We start from the raw sequence: 18,121 nt of genomic DNA on the forward strand, positions 1-18,121 counted from the left end.
AAGTTATGAGGGTCAAATAAATTAATGAAGGCACTTTAGAAATAGTAAAGTACAATAGCAAATTATCAATTACCAGCAATTTATTATCCTCAGTGCATAGCATAAAAGGTCTCTGCAGAAATAAGCAACCTTTGGCAATGATCTGCTAGTCCAGTCAATTTCAGGAATGAGCTCAATCATGGACAATGTCCAACATACGCCTTACATACAAGACTATATTTTAAATACCCGCATCATGATAAAAGCCATCACCCATCCTCAGCACTGTGGATTTCCTGGCTTGGGATGTCCAGGCCCAGCAGGTGTGAGCACTGGGCCAGGTCACTTTAGGTCAGGCAGGTTGGAACATTTTTGTTCAGTTGCTAAGGAGGGTATGGCAGTGAACCCAGGAGACACGCATTCAGGGGGACTTAGGAAAGTCAACCAGAGGCAAATTATATATCCAACAACAAACTGAAGAGAGAAACATCCTTTTAGGACAATGGAGTGAAGGCTGTATAGATAGTTCAGTGAAAATTATCTCTACTACTAAAAAACCAGTGTTAGATCTACAGTTTTAAGGAGTTTCAGGATAGTAATTCTCATACTTCCTAAATAGGAAATTCTCTTTGTAGCATCAATTCTTACATGACAGTATTTTTACTTTTAGTCTTCTATTTACTAACTACCTCAAAAAGTGGAGAATAAATGAGGCTGTCTATGGGGCCCTGGTGGCACAGTGGTTAAGAACTTAGCTGCTAACTAGAAAGTCGGCAGGTTGAATCCACCAACCACTTCCTGGAAACCCTGTGGGGCAGTTCTACTCTGTTCTGTAGGGTTGCTATGAGTTGGAATCAACTCGACGGCAATGGGTTTATTTTTTGTTTGTTTGTTTTGGTATATGTCTTAGTTATCTAGTGCTGCTATAACAGAAATACCTCAAGCGAATGGCTTCAACAAACAGAAGTTTATTCTCTCCCAGTCACGTAGGCTAGAATTCCAAATTCAGGGTGTCAGCTCCAGGGGAAGGCTTTCTCTCTCGGTTGGCTCTGGAGGAAGATCCTTGTCATCAACCTTCCCCTGGTCTAGAAGCTTCTCTGCACAGTAACTTCAGGTCCAAAGGATGATTACATGCTCTGCTCCTGGTGCTGCTTTCTTGGTGATATGAGGTCCCCATGTCTCTCTGCTTGCTTCTCTCTAATCTCAAAATAGATTGGCTCAAAACACAATTCAATCTTGTAGCTTGAGTCCTGCCTCAGTAATATAACTGCTACCAATCCCATTTTATCAATATCATAGAGATAGGATTTACAACACATAGGAAAACCACATCAGTGACAAAATGGTGGACAATCACACAATACCGGGAATCATGGGCTAGCCAAATTGATACACATATCTTTGGGGGACACAGTTCAATCCATGACAGTATGTAAGACACTTAGCACAGTGCCCAGAGTACAGTGAGTGTGTAGTAAGTAGATATTAGCTTTTATTTTCATCTCTTGAGTGAGAAATGACATTCACATGTGGACCTGAAACTCCCTGGCAATAACTAGGTGGCTGTATTGATCCTAGCTATTAATCAGTAAAGAAAAAAAAACATGTTGCCATGGAGTCAATTCTGAGCGGGTTCGGTAGTAGAATTTTCACCTTCCTAGTGGGAGTCTTGGGTTGGATTCCTGGTCAATGTACCCCATGTGTAGCCACAACTCCTCTGGCAGTCAGGGCTTATGTGTTGCTATGATGCTAAGGGAGCCCTCCTGAGCAATGGCTAAGAGGTCAGTCTGCTAACCGAAACATCGGTTGTTCAAATCCACCAGCAGCTCTTTGGAAACCCTATGGGGCAGTTCTACCTTGTCCTGTAGGGTCGCTATGAGTCTGGATCAACTAGATGGCACACAACAACAACAATTATGCTAAGCAGGTTTCAGCAGAGCTTTCAGACTAAGATGGATCAGAAGGAGAGGTCTCGTGATGTATGAAATGAAAACTATGCATCTGAACAACCCTATCCACAATGGCAGCTCATGACAACTAACCAGCATGCAACCCAATCTGAGAAGTCCTTGCTCAACCCCAGATTGAGAAAGGGATGGAGAATGTAGCCTGAATGTTAGTTTACAGAAAACCACATATGATCAGGGCAATGGGCCTGACAATGGTAATTCTTACGCTAACAAGCTCCTGGCAACAGCGTTTTGAGATACCGGAAATAATTATGTTGTGGCATGCGCTGATCTGGCAAGTATTTATATGAATATATACTAAGCCTCTGTCCACTAATGGGGTCACCATGAGTCCGAATTGCCTGGACAGCAATGGGTTTTAACCACTAAGAGTGAATACATACGTATTTGGTATCCATGTGGATGATTCTATTTTCAAACTGGTGGTTTAATTAAGCAATAGCTACTGTCTTTATAAGTTGTATATAAGTGCTTTTAGGATGTAAACGTTCAAAGTGCAAAGTATGGGAAGGAAACAATTGTGTTTTTGTTTTCTCCTTTATTCCAAGTTCTAATTTCTTATGACCCTACTAAAGAGTTAAGTTTATGTTAGGCTAAAAGGGAAGTAACTAGGAAGCCAGGGCTACCAGCTGACTGACCATCAGTGGTCATTAGCCGGAATGGATATACAATCAAACAATAAATGCGGTTATCTACTGAGCTGCAATATTAACCTCTATGCAACCACCCAGATGCCTCCCTTAATAGGAAAAGAAAAGACACATCGGGCCCTCTAATCTCTTTGCTACGCCCAACCCTGTCTGCCCCGCTCACTCGAAGATCTGCTTCTTCCAACCTCTGGCTCGAGCAGCAGAGTGAATAGGATGCAGGTGTTGCATCAGTCGGGGTCTGCTTACTAAGCAGAATGAAAGCGGAGAGGAAAAGTTTAACTCCACATGTGCAAGGGAAGCAAAGGGCTCCCTACGGGGGAGAGAAGGCCCTGGCCGGCATTGTGTAGGCAGAGCTGTGTGCTAGGCGGAAGATTTCATTAATATGAGCTGGAGTGGAAGTAAGAGGGTGATTACACACTATTACCATCAGATTAGTAACCCAAGGGAATCAAGATAGAGAGAGGAGAAGCCCTTTCTATCACTGTTGGGATCCCCAAAAGAACACAGTCTTCTTCATTTTTCTCTGTGCCTCTAAGTTATTTTTTATTACTAAATAGCTGGACAAATGCAGCTCTCTCAGTTTTCTTATTTAGTACAGCTGGGCTGCACAGGTGACAGTATCGAGGGCTACCCCTCGTCTGGGACAATTTCAAGCAAGTAGCTCATAAAAGCCTACCTTGCCAGCAAACTGACTCCACACGTTCCCTGGTGAGACGCAGGGGGAGGGACACACATCATCTGTGCACTGTTGTTGCCAAAGACGCTTACCCTGATCTAATAGCCAGGGACCATCAGACAAACTCAGAGTGTGGGACACTGCGCAAGAAAATGCCTGAGCTTTTCAAAAACAGTGTTTTCAAAGACAAAGAAAGAAAGAAGGAAGGAAAGAACAAAAGAAAGAAAGAAAAAGGCAAGGGATTGCTCCATATTAAAGAAGACTAAGGAAGCAAGACCAGATGCAGTGTGTGAACTCTGGTTAGAGTTGTAGAGGACATTATAATAATGGGATTTTGAACGTAAATTTATACTTGATATGTTGACATTACATTTGGTGTGATGATGGTATTTTAATTCTGTAGGAGATCCTTGCTCTTAGAAGACACATACTGTAATATTTAGGAATGAAGTGTTGTGATGTTTTTGACTATCAGATGGGAGAGAGAGAAAGCGTGTGAAATGTTAACAATGGGTAAAAGGCTGTACAGGTATTCAATGAACATTTCAAATTTTCCATAAGATTCAATTTTTTCCTAATGGAAAGTTGGAGGATGGAAACTATACTCTTTTGCAGGAATTTTTTTTATTTCTAAGGCTGGTATCGTGGCCAGGTTAGGCCTGGGCCTGTAGGACCCTGTGAGTACCAGTCCAACCAGGAGACAGCCAGCAGGAAGCAGGGCACTGATAACAACTGCTGAGTACCTCCTCCCCCACCCCAGGTCCACAGGGGGAGGATCACAGGGCATGACTGCCAACCACCTATCCCCACTCACTGCAGCTGCCAACAACCTCTGACCTCGAGGCAAAAGCACGTGAGACCCCAGATACAACCAGAGGGTCCCACTTCCAGGCCATAAGTGACTTAGTATGGACCAAAAGACTACTGCTTATAATAATTGTTATCTAGTATGAGTAAGGAAACCCTGGTGGCGTAGTGGTTAAGTGCTACAGCTGCTAACCAAAAGGTCAGCGGTTCGAACCCACCAGGCATTCCTTAGAAACCCTATGGAACGGTTCTACTCTGTCCTATGAGTTGGAATCGACTCGAAGGCAATAGGTTTGGTTTGGTTTGAATATGAGTAATGGGGTTGTTCCTCCTCCCCACCCCCCCAAAAAACCCTCCTTTTAATCAGGAACAAAAGATTATTCCAACTGAGGTGCTTTAAGTAGCTCATATGAAGTTAGTCATTACTCTGTTTTGGAATTTCCTAATTTAATTAGCATGGAAGTTTAGAAGTCCTTGAAGACTTTGTTCAACAATCATTTACCCCCCACCCCCCCATTCTAATGCTAATCAGAAATAACACTTTTATCTGTTACCCAAGATGTGGCCTCTTTCCTTTCAATCTCTTGAAACAAAAGCTGGAAGAGAACCTTTTGAAAAACCCAGAGTTGAGGAGTGCCAAATGTCCTAGCTTGTTTTGAGGTACTTAAAATCCCCACATGTTGAGCCTAGCATTCCCCAAATGAGTCAAGACATTCCAAGCTCTGCGGTTTTGTGTCTGCAGTTCCCCTGTATGAGAAAAGTCTTTCCTCACTCCTCTCCAGAGCTCACTGACTACTTGCCAAAACACTTCTCAAACTCTAGGTCCTCTGTAAGGGCTTCCGGGACCTCTGAGCATCAAGTCACGTTATCTTCCCTGATTCCAAATCCATTTATTTTATGTGTACCTTTGTTCTATAATCCTGTTCACTACATTAAAATTATGTATTTGCCTCTTTGCATCAGTCTCTTCCTCTCTCTCTGAAAAGATAGCAAGTGCTTTCAGCCTATGAGCTGACTATGGTTTGGTACACAGTAAGTAGTCAGCGGATATTTGTTGAATGAATGAATAAATGATTATGTATATCCAGAGGACCAGGTGGAAGTGCAGAAATGGGACCTGAAAAGGGATAACACATTAATCCATTAGCACCTAGCACTCACTCACAAGGATTCATTTGTCAAGCCAGCTGGCTGTCACCTGGCTCACAGCAGAGGTCTAAAACAATGTTTTTCAAAGCACAATCTTCCTTTCATTTATTTAGTAGTTATATTCACTTTGGTTCCCCCAAATTCTCATCTATCTTGCATTCAAAATACATTTATCCCACTCTGAGGACCATAAAAGTCTCAAAACTACTGCAGCAACAAATCTAAATAAATACTTCCCGAAAGTCCTAAATCTCATCATGTAAATAATGTAAATTAGGTGTATGAGCCCTTGGGTGTAACTGATCCTGGGGCAAATTCCATCTATGAACCTGTGAAACTAAAGAACCGAGTTGTCTGCTCCCAAACACGACAGTGGCACAGGCATAGGGCAACAGTCACAGAATTCTCATTCAAAAAGGAAGAACATGGGAGGAAAAAAGGACTCACAGGTCCCAAACAATTTTGGAACACAGCCAGGCAAACTCCACTAGATTTCAAGGCCTGTGCTTTGTGCTTTCACCCCCTCGGCTTACAGTTTCACCCTCTGGGATTGCAGTTTTGCCCTCTTGATCATCCTTCTTTTTTCAAGAAAGGAAGAAAATGTTTGCAGCTGAGTAGCTATATCAGCTTGCTTTCTGTCTGTGGAATTTTGTGGATCCGACACCCTTCTTTCATTTCATACTCTATGCCTTTTTTGGTCCAAGCTGACAGTTTTTCTGCTGATATTAACTTCTTAAGAACCTTATGGATTCCCTATATATGTCACAGGGATTCACTTCATTAGACAAAAGACTCCTCCACAGATCTTTCCAAGATAATCCCATGTCTACTTTTGACTCCTGCTGAGATGCTCAGGGGATCTATGAGTCATACACTTAATCTCTTCAGAGACTTTTTTTGTGATTGAATTTTCCCATCTTTTGATTATTCTGAGGTATTTTTTTATTATTATTATTGGCAAAAGGTCATCCAGCCATTCTTCTGGCTTTTTCTCTAGAGCACACTTTCCTGACTGTGAACCTCTTAATTTTACCATCTTTTGCAATCTGGATAAGCCGAGAGTTTCTCTAATCATCAAACCCTGGCTTCTTTTTGTTTTAGTATTTCTTCTCTCAATTTATTCCTTTCTTCTTGTGCTTTATTATAAGCAGGAAGAAGAAACCAGATTGTACCTTTAATATTAGCTTGAAAATTTCTCAGCTAAATGTCTAATGCCATTATTTACAAGTTTTGTTTTCCACATAGCTGTAGGACACAATTCCACTAAGCTTTCTGCCACTATACAAGGATCTCCTTCCCTCCAGTTTCCAGTTAAATGCTCCTCATTTCCTTCTAAGCCCTCACCAGAAACTCTTTTAGCTAACAGTCTACTCATGAAAATGTAAGTATCTCTAAGGTGATTTAGTTTTCTTTACTGTGTTCTTTCCTTCTTAGTACTCACTACCAGAATTATTACCATCCATATTTCTACTAACAGAGGTGTGTATCAGGGTTGTATCCCTTCACCATACTTATTCAATCTGTATGCTGAGCAAATAATCCAAGAAGCTGTACTATATGAAGAAGAATGCAGCATCACGATTGGAGGAAGGCTCATGAACATCCTGCAATATGCAGATGACACAACCTTGCTTGCAAGTGAAGAGGACTTGAAGCACTTACTGATGAAGGTCAAAGACTCTAGCCTTTAGTATGGATTACACTTCAACATAAAGAAAACAAAAATCCTCACAACTGGATCAATAAGCAACATCATGAGAAACAGAAAAAAAGATTGAAGTTGTCAAGGATTTCATTTTACTTGGATCCACAATCAATGCCCATGGAAGCTGCAGTCAAGAAATCAAATGATGTATTGCATGGTGCAAATCTGCTGCAAAAGATCTCTTTGAAGTGTTCAAAAGCAAAGATGTCACCTTGAGGACTAAGGTGTGTCTGGCCCAAGCTGTACTATTTTCAATCGCCTTGTGCATGTGCGAAAGTTGGACAATGAATAAGGAAGACTGAAGAAGAATTGCTGCCTTTAAATTACGGTGTTGGTGAAGAATATTGAATATACCATGAACTGCCGGAAGAACAAACAAATCTGTCTTGGAAGAAATAACAGGCTGAATGCTCCTTGGAAGCAAGGATGGCAAGGCTTCATCTCATGTGCCTCGGACATTATCAGGAGGGACCAATCCTTGGAGAAGGACATCATGATTGGTAAGGTAAAGGGTCAGCAAAAACGAGGAAGATCCTCAACAAGGTGGATTGACACAGTGGCTATAACAAGGAGCTCAAACATGGCAATGATTGTGAGAATGGCACAGGATGGGGCAGCGTTTTGTTCTGTTGTACGTAGGGTCGCTATGAGTCGGAACTGACTTGACGTAACCTAACAGCAACCACAGCATCGCTATTTTAATGAGCTCTTTTTTTTTTTGTAGTTGGTTACTGATGTATAGATAATCTGTAGGTTTTTGCTTACTGATTTTTTGTGTCAGTTTGCCCTGGTGAACTCTTCAGTTTTACTTGTCAGTTGATTATCTTGGATATCTTGATAGGTGATCATATTGTCTGCAAATAATGACTGTCTCTTCTTACGTGCATTTTTTTTTTTTTAAGTTGGGCTTTAGGTGAAAGTTTACAGCTCAAGTTAATTTCTCATTCAAAAAGTTATACACATATTGTTTTGTGACGTTGGTTGCAATCCCCAGAATGTGACAGCACACTACCTCTTTCCACCCCAGGTTCCCTGTATCCATTCGTCCACTTCCTCTCCTTTCCTGCCTTTTTGTCTTGCTTTTGGACGGGAGTTACCTATTTGGTCTCACACATTTGATTGAACTAAGAACCACATTCCTCATGTGTATTATTTTTTGTTTTATGGGACTGTCTATTCTTTGTCTGAAAAGTGGGCTTTGGGAATGGGTTTCAGTTCTGGGTCAGCACAGTGTCTGAGGGCCATAGTTTCCGGAGTTCCTCCAGTCTCTGTCAGACTACTAAGTCTGGTCTTTTTTCATGAATTTGAATTCCGTTCTACATTTTTCTCCCGTTCTGTCCAGAACTGTCTGTTGTGATCCCTGTCAAAGTGGTTGTTGGTGGTAGCCTTGTTCTGGGCTCAGGCTGGTGACGTCTCTGGTTCATGTGGCTCTTTAGTCCTTTGGGCTAATACTTTCCTTGTATTTTTGGCTTTCTTCATTCTCCTTTACTCTGGACTGGACGGGATCAATAGATGTCTCTTAGATGGTGACTCACAAGTTTTTAAGACCCCAAACACTACTCACCAAAGTGGGATATAGAACATTTTCTTTATGAACTATGTTATGCCAATTGACTTAGATGTGCCCCTAGATTATGGTCCCCAGCCCCCAGCCCCAGCTACTCGGTCCCTCGAAGTGGTTGGATGTGTCTAGAAAACTTCTATGCTTTTGCTTTGGTCCAGTTGTACTGACTTCTATATTGTGTGTTGACTTTCCCTTCACTGAAGTTGACATTTTCCTAATATCTAGTTAGTGACTTCTCCTCTCCCTTCCTCCTCACCCTTGTAACCATCAAAGAATGTTTTTTTCTGTGTGTAAACCTTTTCTTGAGTTCTTATAATAGTGGTCTCATAAAATATTTGTCCTTTCGTGATTGACTTATTTCACTCAATATAATACCCTCCAGATTCACTCGTGTTGTGAGATGTTTTGTGGATTCATCATTGTTCTTTATTGTTGCATAGTATTCTATTGTATGTATGTATCATAATTTATTTTTTCATTCTTCTGTTGATGAGCAAAAAAGTTGTTTCCATCTTTTTGCTATTGTGAATAATGCTGCAATGAACATGGGTGTGCATATGTCTATTCGTGTGACAGATCTTATTTCTCTAGGATACAGTCCTAGGAGTGAGATTGCTGGATTCTCTAGTATTTCTATTTCTAGCTTTTTAAGGAAGCACCAAATCATTTTCCAAAGTGGTTGTACATTTTACATTCCCACCAGCACTGCATGAGAGTTCTAATCTCCCTCAACTCTCCAACATTTGTTATTTTCTGCTTTTTGGATTACTTTCAGTATGGCCAAGGTGAGATGGTAACTCATTGTAATTTTAGTTTGTATTTCTCTAATGGCTAATAATCGAGAGCATTTCCTCATGTGTCTGTTGGCCACCTGAATGCCTTCTTTGGTAAAACGTCTGTTCATATCATTTGCCCATTTTTTAATTGGATTATTTGTCTTTTTTGTTATTGAGGTGTTGAAGTTGTTTTGTAGATTTTAGAGATTAAATCCTTGTTGGATGTGTCACAACCAAAAATTTTTTCCCAGTCTGTAGGTTCTCTTTTTACTCTTTTGGTGAAGTCTTTTGATGAGCATAAGTGTTTAATTTTTAGGAGCTCCCAGTTACCTAGTTTCTCTTCTTCTGGTGTTTGTGCATTGTTAGTTATGGTTTGTATTAGATTTATGCCATGTATTAGGGCCTCTAGTGTTGTCCCTATTTTTTATTTCATGATCGTTATCCTTCTAGACTTTATATTTAGGTCTTTGATCTATTTTGAGTAAGTTTTTGTGTATGGTGTGAGGTATGAATCTTGTTTCGTTTTTTCACAGATGGACATCCAGTTATTTCAGCACCATTTGTTAAAGAGACTGTCTTTTCCCCATTTAATGGACTGGCTCTTTGTCGAATATCGACTACTCATAGATGTATGAACTTAAACATCTGGTTTCTCAAGTCTGTTCCATTGGTCTACGTATCTGTTGTTATACCAGTACCAGGCTGTTTTGATTCTAAGATCAGGTAGTGTGAGGTCTCTCAATTTGTTCTTCTTTTTTAGTAATGGTTTACTTACCTAGGGCCTTTCCCATTTCCATATAAAGTTAGTGACTTGTTTCTGTATCTTGTTAAATAATGCTGTTGGAATTTGAATCAGGATTGCATTGTATCTGTAGATTGCTTTGGGTAGAACTGACATTTTCACAATGTTGGGTTTTCCTATCCATGAGCATGGTATGTAAAACAATGGGGTTTATGCAGACATGAAAGGAGTCCTCTTGCTGCAGTGGTTAAGTGCTCAGTTGCTAACCAAAAAGTTGGCGATTCAAACCTACCAGCTGCTCCACAGGAGAAAGATATGGCAGTCTGCTTCCATAGAGATTATGGCCTTTGAAACCCTATAGGGCAGTTCTACTCTATCCTATAGGGTTGCAGTGAGTTGGAATCAACTCCACGGCAATGGATAAGTAGAAGTGAGGGACTTTAGGCCTGGCCTGAGTTGGGTCCAGAAGGCATGCCTTATCAGGAACACTGAATGTCCAGGGCCAAGTGCCAGCAAAGACTGCCAAGCACAGATAATCCCCAGCTTTATCTTATCAGCTCCTTTTCCTATAGAACCTTTACTTGGAGCAACACTATCCAACAGAAATATGAGAGCCATAAATGCAAACCACATATTCAATTAAAATTTTTCTAGTGTATACATTAAAAAAGTAAAAAAGAAATCAATGAAATTAATTTTTAATATTTTATTTAACCCAAAAGTATTAATTTTCTAGGGCAGCTGTAATAAAGTACCACAAAATGGTGGCTTAAAACAATAGAACTTTATTCTCTTACAGTTCTGGAGGGTAGAAGTCTGAAATCAAGGTGTTAACAGGGCCATACTCACTCTGAAAGCTCTAGGGGGAGATCCTTCCTTGCCTCTTCTGATGGTTCTTCTAGCTTCTCGTGGTTCCTGGCAATCCTTGGCTTGTAGATGCATCATTCCAATCTCTACTTCATCTTCACATGACAGTCTTACCTCCATGTCTCTCTGTGTCTCTTCTCCATTTTTTATAAGGACCCCACTCATATTGGATCAAAACCCACCCTCTTCTAGTATGACCTCATGTTAACTTGTAACATCTTCAAAGATCCTATTTCTGAACAAATTCACTTCACAGGTACCGGGGCTTAGGACTTCAGTGTGTCTTTTGAGGGTATAATTCAGTCCATAACACCAATATTTTCAAAATATTAGTATTTCAATATGTGATATAAAAATTATAACTAAGATATTTTACATTCTTTTTTTCACACTAAGTCTTTAAAACCCAGTGTGTATTTTACACTTAGGGCACATCTCATTTCAGACTAGCCACATTGCAAGTACTCAATGCCATATGTGGCCAATGGCTGTCATATTGTACATAGAAACTTTAGAGCATAATCTATATAACAACATTGATTAGCCTTCAACTCCTGGCTGGTCAAATGCAAGTGAGCCCAGGATAAAACAAGTCATCTATCCTGGAATAATCGGAAGAGATTTTAGGCTACTGTGATAAGTCTAATCTCCTAACTGATAGATGACGACAATAAGTACAAGAAGGAAGGAATTTTGAGCTTCTCCCAGCTCAATCTAACAAATAATTGTCACACATCTCTACTTGAAGTGTCTTTTCCTGTTTTGCTTTCCCTTACACAGGCTATATTTTGTACCCTGCTGACACAGAAGTATAAGAAAATGACAGAAACTGAGGTGTGGAATAACTTGTTAATGAATTCAGTAATTTAAAAAGATTTAAAATCTCTGTCTCCCAACCTATGTTAGTGAATAATCTCCAGTTACTATGGAAACAAAGAATTTTAAATTACAGAAAATAAAGACCAAACCTCAAAAGAAAAATTATGTCAGTAAAAAATGCGTCAACATATGAAAATTCTTGCTGTTTTGATACATTGCCGTATTCTTTTCTGTGAAATTATATGAAACACAATATTTCTTTGGCAAATGTATTCTTATACTTATTCCCTACATGTCTGTTTATATTTTCTTCTGTGTGTTTCTGAGCTTTCTCCATGTAGCTGTTTAGACAAGCCTGAATATTTGGCCATCTATTCCAAAATTTGTTTAGCTCCTATAGTTTGTTTAATAAGTGATTCCTGCCCTTATTGAGCTGACAGTTGACCAGGAACAACCAGACTTAAGGTAAGCCCATGGCCATCGGGACAATTACGACTCATAGCAACCCTATAGGACAGACATAGGACAGAGTAAAGCTGCCCTATAGGGTTTTCAAGGAGTGGCTGGTGGATTTGAACTGCTGACGTTTTGGTTAGCAGCCGAGCTCTTAACCACGGTGCCACCAGGGTTCTGACTTAAGGCAAGTAATCACAAATTAGATCTGGTGCAATTCTTGGGTTCTTTTTGCCAGGCCACCGTGTCCTTTGAAGAAATTTAAGGTGGTTGAGAGTTGGCTCTTGTCCTCCACCTCTCTGTTGTTGTTAGGTGCCATCAGGTGCTGGTCAAGTCGATTCTGACTCCTAGCAACCCCATGTAACAGACTAGAACTGCCCTACATGGTTTTTTTTGGCTGTAATCTTTATGCAAGCAGATCACCAGGTCTTTCTCCCACAGAGCTACTGGGTGGGTTTGAACCACCAACTTTTTGGTTAGCTGCTGTTGCGCCAGCATGCCTCCTCTACCAGACAGTAATCAAAGCAAGCCTTACGCCACACACAGGGACAATTATTAAACAAAATGTTTATTAGCCTACAGCCCAAAGAGTTTAGCTAACCATTTGGAAAGTTTGATAAAGTCCCAGTTTGCTGCCTGCTTAGGTGCCCAAGTACCATCTTGCATGAAGATATGACTCCAGATAGGAGCCTACTATGGAGTATTGTGGACAGAATTCTGTTGGCATCAGGCAACAAAATATTTTCTGGAACTGTGGCCAGAAATAGGACCATAGGGGTCATCCCTGAGGATAAAGCCTACAGGCCTTCCTAGATTTTACACCCTATTTATACAAGGGTGAGGAGGATTTCTAAAATATTTAAGCCAATCCACATATCTTGAACTCCTTTAATTTCACTGATGAGAACTTATAGCTAACATTCAACATCCTGGTCAAGAATCCATTGTTTTCACCATTTGAAACCTTGATTCTAGTATCTGTATACTAATTAGCAAATTGTAGAGAGCCGATCAAGAACAGATAACGGAAGCACTTGTAGCAGCTACCTTTGGACCCCGGCCTTCCTGATGTGTTAGCCGATTGTACCTGCTTAAGCAGAGACCCTTAAGTTTTGTTGTAGGTGCTATACATTTGGCTTCTACTCATACTGAGCGTATGGACAACAGAAGAAAACATCGTCCAGTCTCGTGCCATCCTCACAATCATTGCTATGTTTGAGCCCATTGTTGCAGCCACTGTGTGAGTCCATCTAACGGAGGGTCTCCCTTTTTTTCACTGACCTTCCGCTTTATCAAGCATGATGTCTTTCTTCAGCGACCGGGCTGGCACAATTTCTCAAGGTCTCTACTGCAGTATTTTGAAGTAAATTACAGACATTGTAGCATTCTCTGTATTAGGAAGGGGAAGGACTAGGTCTAGAGGGAAGCCATACAAAGGGATTTAGTCTGGGCCATTGTGGAATTTCTCTCTGAGGAAACATTTAAACTGACTTGAAGGATGAGTAGGAACTTGCCAGGGGATGGAAGAAGAGGTGTGGGGTAAGAAGGGCTGGGAGGGCCCAGAGATAGAACTCAGTGATTTAATGGCCCTGAATGTGAGTTGGAAGGAGGCATCAGGGTGGTCTCTCAGGCTTCACAGAGGATATAGTGCCCCCTGTCCTTTCCTTTTGTTAATGCTGTTGCTGTTTGTCTCCTCCAGGAACCCAGGACCCAGGATATTTCTGTCTGCAAAAAGGGGCCTTAATTATCCCTGCAGATTTCAAGGGCCTGACAATCTCTCCCTGTTACTAACGAAAATGAATGAGTACCAAGGAGAAAAATAAGCTTTTGAAATACATTTACATTGAACTTTTGCACTATTTTGTATAACTTAAGATCTAAACCACTTTTTGAACTCTCATTCATCACCCATCTCTGACTTACAAAAATGATGCTTTTGGTTAATTGGACAGAAGTGCAGTTTTGAAACGAAAATCTTTTTGCACAGAAAAATTGGATCTGCTTCTCGATATTTCTTCTCAGCTCGATGACCAATTTCCCATCACATGGGGTGAGGGCTGCCTGAGTAAGCAGGGTCTGTAATTACTTGGAGGATAGGTTGCCTTCCTACTTAGGCCGTAAGTGGCAAAGGGGGACAGGCTCATATAATGGGTTGATATTGCTTCTTGGCCTCTCAGATTCAATGGTCTGAAATGCCCTCTGCAGTCGGCCTGCTTGAGATGGCATTCAGTAGTTGTTCATGTCTTTTATTTTGCTTTATAAAATCAATAAGCCCATGGGGGCAGATGGGAATCAATATATCAATTGTCATACACTTTAAGAAAGCTGGTGACTTCACCTGAAATGGTCTGCCTTTCTAAATGAGAGGCATTCTACACAAAGCCACTTCTGATTAGCCATGAGGTGGGAAGAAGAATTGCTTGTTAAAATGCAGATCGCTGGGCCCCACGTGCAGAGCTTCTGATTCAGTGGGGCTGGTCTGGGGTCTGAGAACTTGTGTTTTTAACAAGTTCCCAGTGTTGCTGATGCTACAGGTCCAGAGACCACAACCACACTTTGAGAACCACTAAAAAAGAAAAACAAACAAAAAACCCGAAAAGCATCAAATGATATACCTGTTCTCTCCAGTGCTTGCTGGCTTTGTTCTTGGCTGGAAAATCTCAAGAGTCCTGTTGTAACTCACCAACGATGTTGGTCTACACAAGTGGCTAAATCTGCTAGAGGTGATGTAGGTAGCTGTGAAGGGTTGGCACGTCCAGAAATCCTGGCCAAACTCTGGCAGAGATGGCATGGAACCCACAAGCAAGTCAAAATGCAGCTCCATCAGGTCTGGAGTGGGGTCTGAGATTCTGGATCTCTAACAAGATTCTCAATGTCCCAAGTGACATCAATGTTGCTGGTGCCTGGACCATACTTGGAGTAGCAAGGGCCTCAATGGTGCTAGGGTCTGATGTCGGGTGAGAAGCGTTGGCATTAAACACAGGGCACTTGTAGCAAGAGAAGAGAAAAGAGCACCAAGCTCAGCCTGGAAACCTTAAGTACTGCTGGCCCCTCACAGAGCATTGGTGGCTTGTAACGGTCACTGTTACGTATCAACGTGGCTAAGCCATGATTCTCAGTGGTTTGGCAGACATTATGTAATCATCGTCCATTTTGTGATCTGATGTGACCAGCCAATGAGCTGGAATAGCCGTTTCTTTGGGCATATGGCCTGCATCCAATATGCACATGGACATTCTGGCAAAGCTCGTGCTCTCTCTCTCAATCCTGCACTCATCTCATCCTCTGATCTCTGGTTCTTGGGGCATGGGAAGACTTCAGCCTGCCACCTGACCTACAGATTTTGGATGCATCAACCCCTGCAACCATGTGAATCAGAATAAACCTCCAACCTGCTGTCCGACCCACGGATTTGGGACCTGCCAGCCTCCATAATGTCTGAGCCATTTCCTTAAAACAAATCTCTCTCTGTTTTTATGTTTATATAAATGCTTCACTGGTTTTGCTTCTCTAGAAAACCTAGCCTAAGACACAGTCCAAACCCCGTGGAATGAAAAGGACACACAAACAGTAGGTTAATGCAATGGAGGCAGAAGCATGAGGAAGAAATGAGGGTAGATCCCATCAGCCATTAATGCAGAGTAATTTTAGTCAAATCTTGTATCTTCTCAATTTCCTTATCTAAAAATTGGAAAAATCCACTTGAATGAGATATTGCTTGCAAAGGCTTTTAAAACCTCCAAGACCCAGACTTTCTAGACGGAGCTAATCTTTTTTGAATAACTTGTGATAAATTAATAATAGCATAGGCCCTAAGGGCCAGTCCTACCCTCTACCCCATCCCTGTCTTTCACAAAGATTACAGCCAAAAAAAAAAAAAAAACCCTACGGAGAAGTTCTACTCTGCAGCATATGGGTCACCATGAGTCAGAATTGACTCTATAGCAATGGGTTTGAGGTTTGGGGTTTTGCTTTGTATTTATTTATTTTTGAAGCTGGCATGAGGTGATGTTTCTTGAAGCATTACAAGATGAAATGAAGAAGAGAGCCTTTGAGATTGGCTATTGTGGAAAGTATCCCTGACCAGGAAAGCAACAGATCGGCGGAGCATTCTTTTGACAGGAGAGGAGGAGCCCCCGCCACTTGGAAAGGAAAAGCTTCGGCAAGGTAAAGCATGGATGGTCGTTAAAGAGGAAACCTCCTGAGCTGGCCAGGAATTGAATAATCCCCCAAATAGGGAATCTTTGCTCTCTAAAACATTAAGACATGAAGGAATTGCCAAAGATCCACGATTTTGCCAACATTAACCTCTTTGGTTCAAACGAACAGCAAGAACAGCATATTTAATTTATTCAAACTAAAATAAGCATGTGCAAGAAGGGAATGGTTTCTGGGAAGTGCACGCTCAAGGATTTACCCTGCCGTTCCTCTTAATAAGTTGACGCTACAGAGCAGGGTCTCTCGCCTCAAAACTATGGGCATTTTGGGCCAAATAATCCTTTGTCGTGAGGGGCTGTCTTGTGCATTGTAGGACATTTAGCAGCATCTCTGTCTCTACCCACTAGATGCCAGCAGCACCCCCAACCCAGTTATGACAACCACAACTGCCTCCAGACCTTGCCAAGTGTCCCCTGGGAGGCAAAATTTCTCCCAAATGAGAACCACTGGCCTAGAGTGAGCTGAACATAAGATGCTGCTATTTGCTCCATGTGTCTCAGGACCCAAGACTTTCTCATGTTGTGAGCCTCTTGCCAAACTGAGCAGGAGTCAAAGACATTTCTTCGGCTGCATGGCTTGTGAATGCAGTCCAAACACTTATGTGGGGTGGATGAAAAAGTGGCTCACATCGGGCTTCTTGAGAAATGCTCCTAACACAGAGACTTTCTTTTTAAGAAAGGACTTTAAAAAAAAAAAAAAAAGTAGCCCTAACTATCTACGGTTTTCACCTTACGCTGTAACTTGAGACCCTAATCTCCAAGTCGTACGCTACATCACTGAAATTGCCTTCTGTCTCTCCTGGGATTATAAGAAAGATTGATAGAATGCTGGCTTCGGCAGCACAGATACTAAAATTGGAACGATACAGAGAAGAGTAGCATGGCCCCTGCTCAAGGATGACATGCAAATTCATGAAGTGTTCCATATTTCTATTTGTGCAGAAATTGTCAAATGGGAACCAAATTTGCTGTGTAAACTTTCACCGAAATTACAATAAAATATTATTTAAAAAAAAAGTATAGAGGATAGGGTCCGTGAAACTTACATGGCAAATTAGCATGCTAGGGTACAAGCGAAGCTGCTGTAACAAAGAAACCAAAAATATGGTGCTTTTCAGAAGACAGACGTTTATTTCTCTCTCATGAGACAGACTCTACATTGGGGAACTGGCTCTGTGAACCAAATCGGAGCTTTGCCACTTACTGGCAAGAACGCAGCTGTCTTCTGTCTTGTGACTCCACTACCTCCTAAGGTGTTGGCCTGGCTACATGGCTGAAGCCAGGTCAGGAGAATGTCACTGGAAGGAGAGAGAGAGAGAGAGAGACCAGGGCAGCAAATTCCTTCCTGAGCAAGCAAGGTAGAAGCAGCACTCCTGTTCAAATTCCATTGGTGAGCCACAAGGAAAGCTGGGAGAGGCAGACTTCACCTGTGTGCTCATGTACCAAGGAAGAAGGAGATAACAGGTCTGGGGAGGATACCAGCAGTGTGCCAAACTAGGAATTCAAGTTCAAAATTCTCAAGAAGTAAATCTTTCTTCTGAAAAGGACTACTGGAAAATTAAAAAAAAAAAAAAAAAGAGCTTCTCCTTTTTTTTTGGTCTAGGCACCTAAGCACAGTACTGAAGCCTGTGTCTGGGCAGGGCTGGATAAGGGAACAGAAGTGAGTCCCTCCCCTTACTTACCTCCTGAGCAGCCTTGGGGATGAGTTAGCCAAGGGAAGAAGACTGTGGAAAAGGCAGAAGGCAGA

The 18,121-nt window shown here is 41.5% G+C and overlaps 1 non-coding gene across 1 annotated transcript; it reads left to right on the top strand.

Moving 5' to 3' along the window:
* The first annotated feature begins 17,199 nt into the window (after positions 1 to 17,199).
* LOC126076626 (U6 spliceosomal RNA) lies at positions 17,200 to 17,306 on the top strand. The gene has a single exon (XR_007517553.1). It is a non-coding gene; the product is annotated as a U6 spliceosomal RNA (small nuclear RNA).
* Positions 17,307 to 18,121: the final 815 nt, after the last annotated feature.

The sequence above is a fragment of the Elephas maximus genome, chromosome 4, assembly GCF_024166365.1.
Source record: "Elephas maximus indicus isolate mEleMax1 chromosome 4, mEleMax1 primary haplotype, whole genome shotgun sequence".
In the NCBI taxonomy this organism is placed as follows: Eukaryota; Metazoa; Chordata; class Mammalia; order Proboscidea; family Elephantidae; genus Elephas; species Elephas maximus.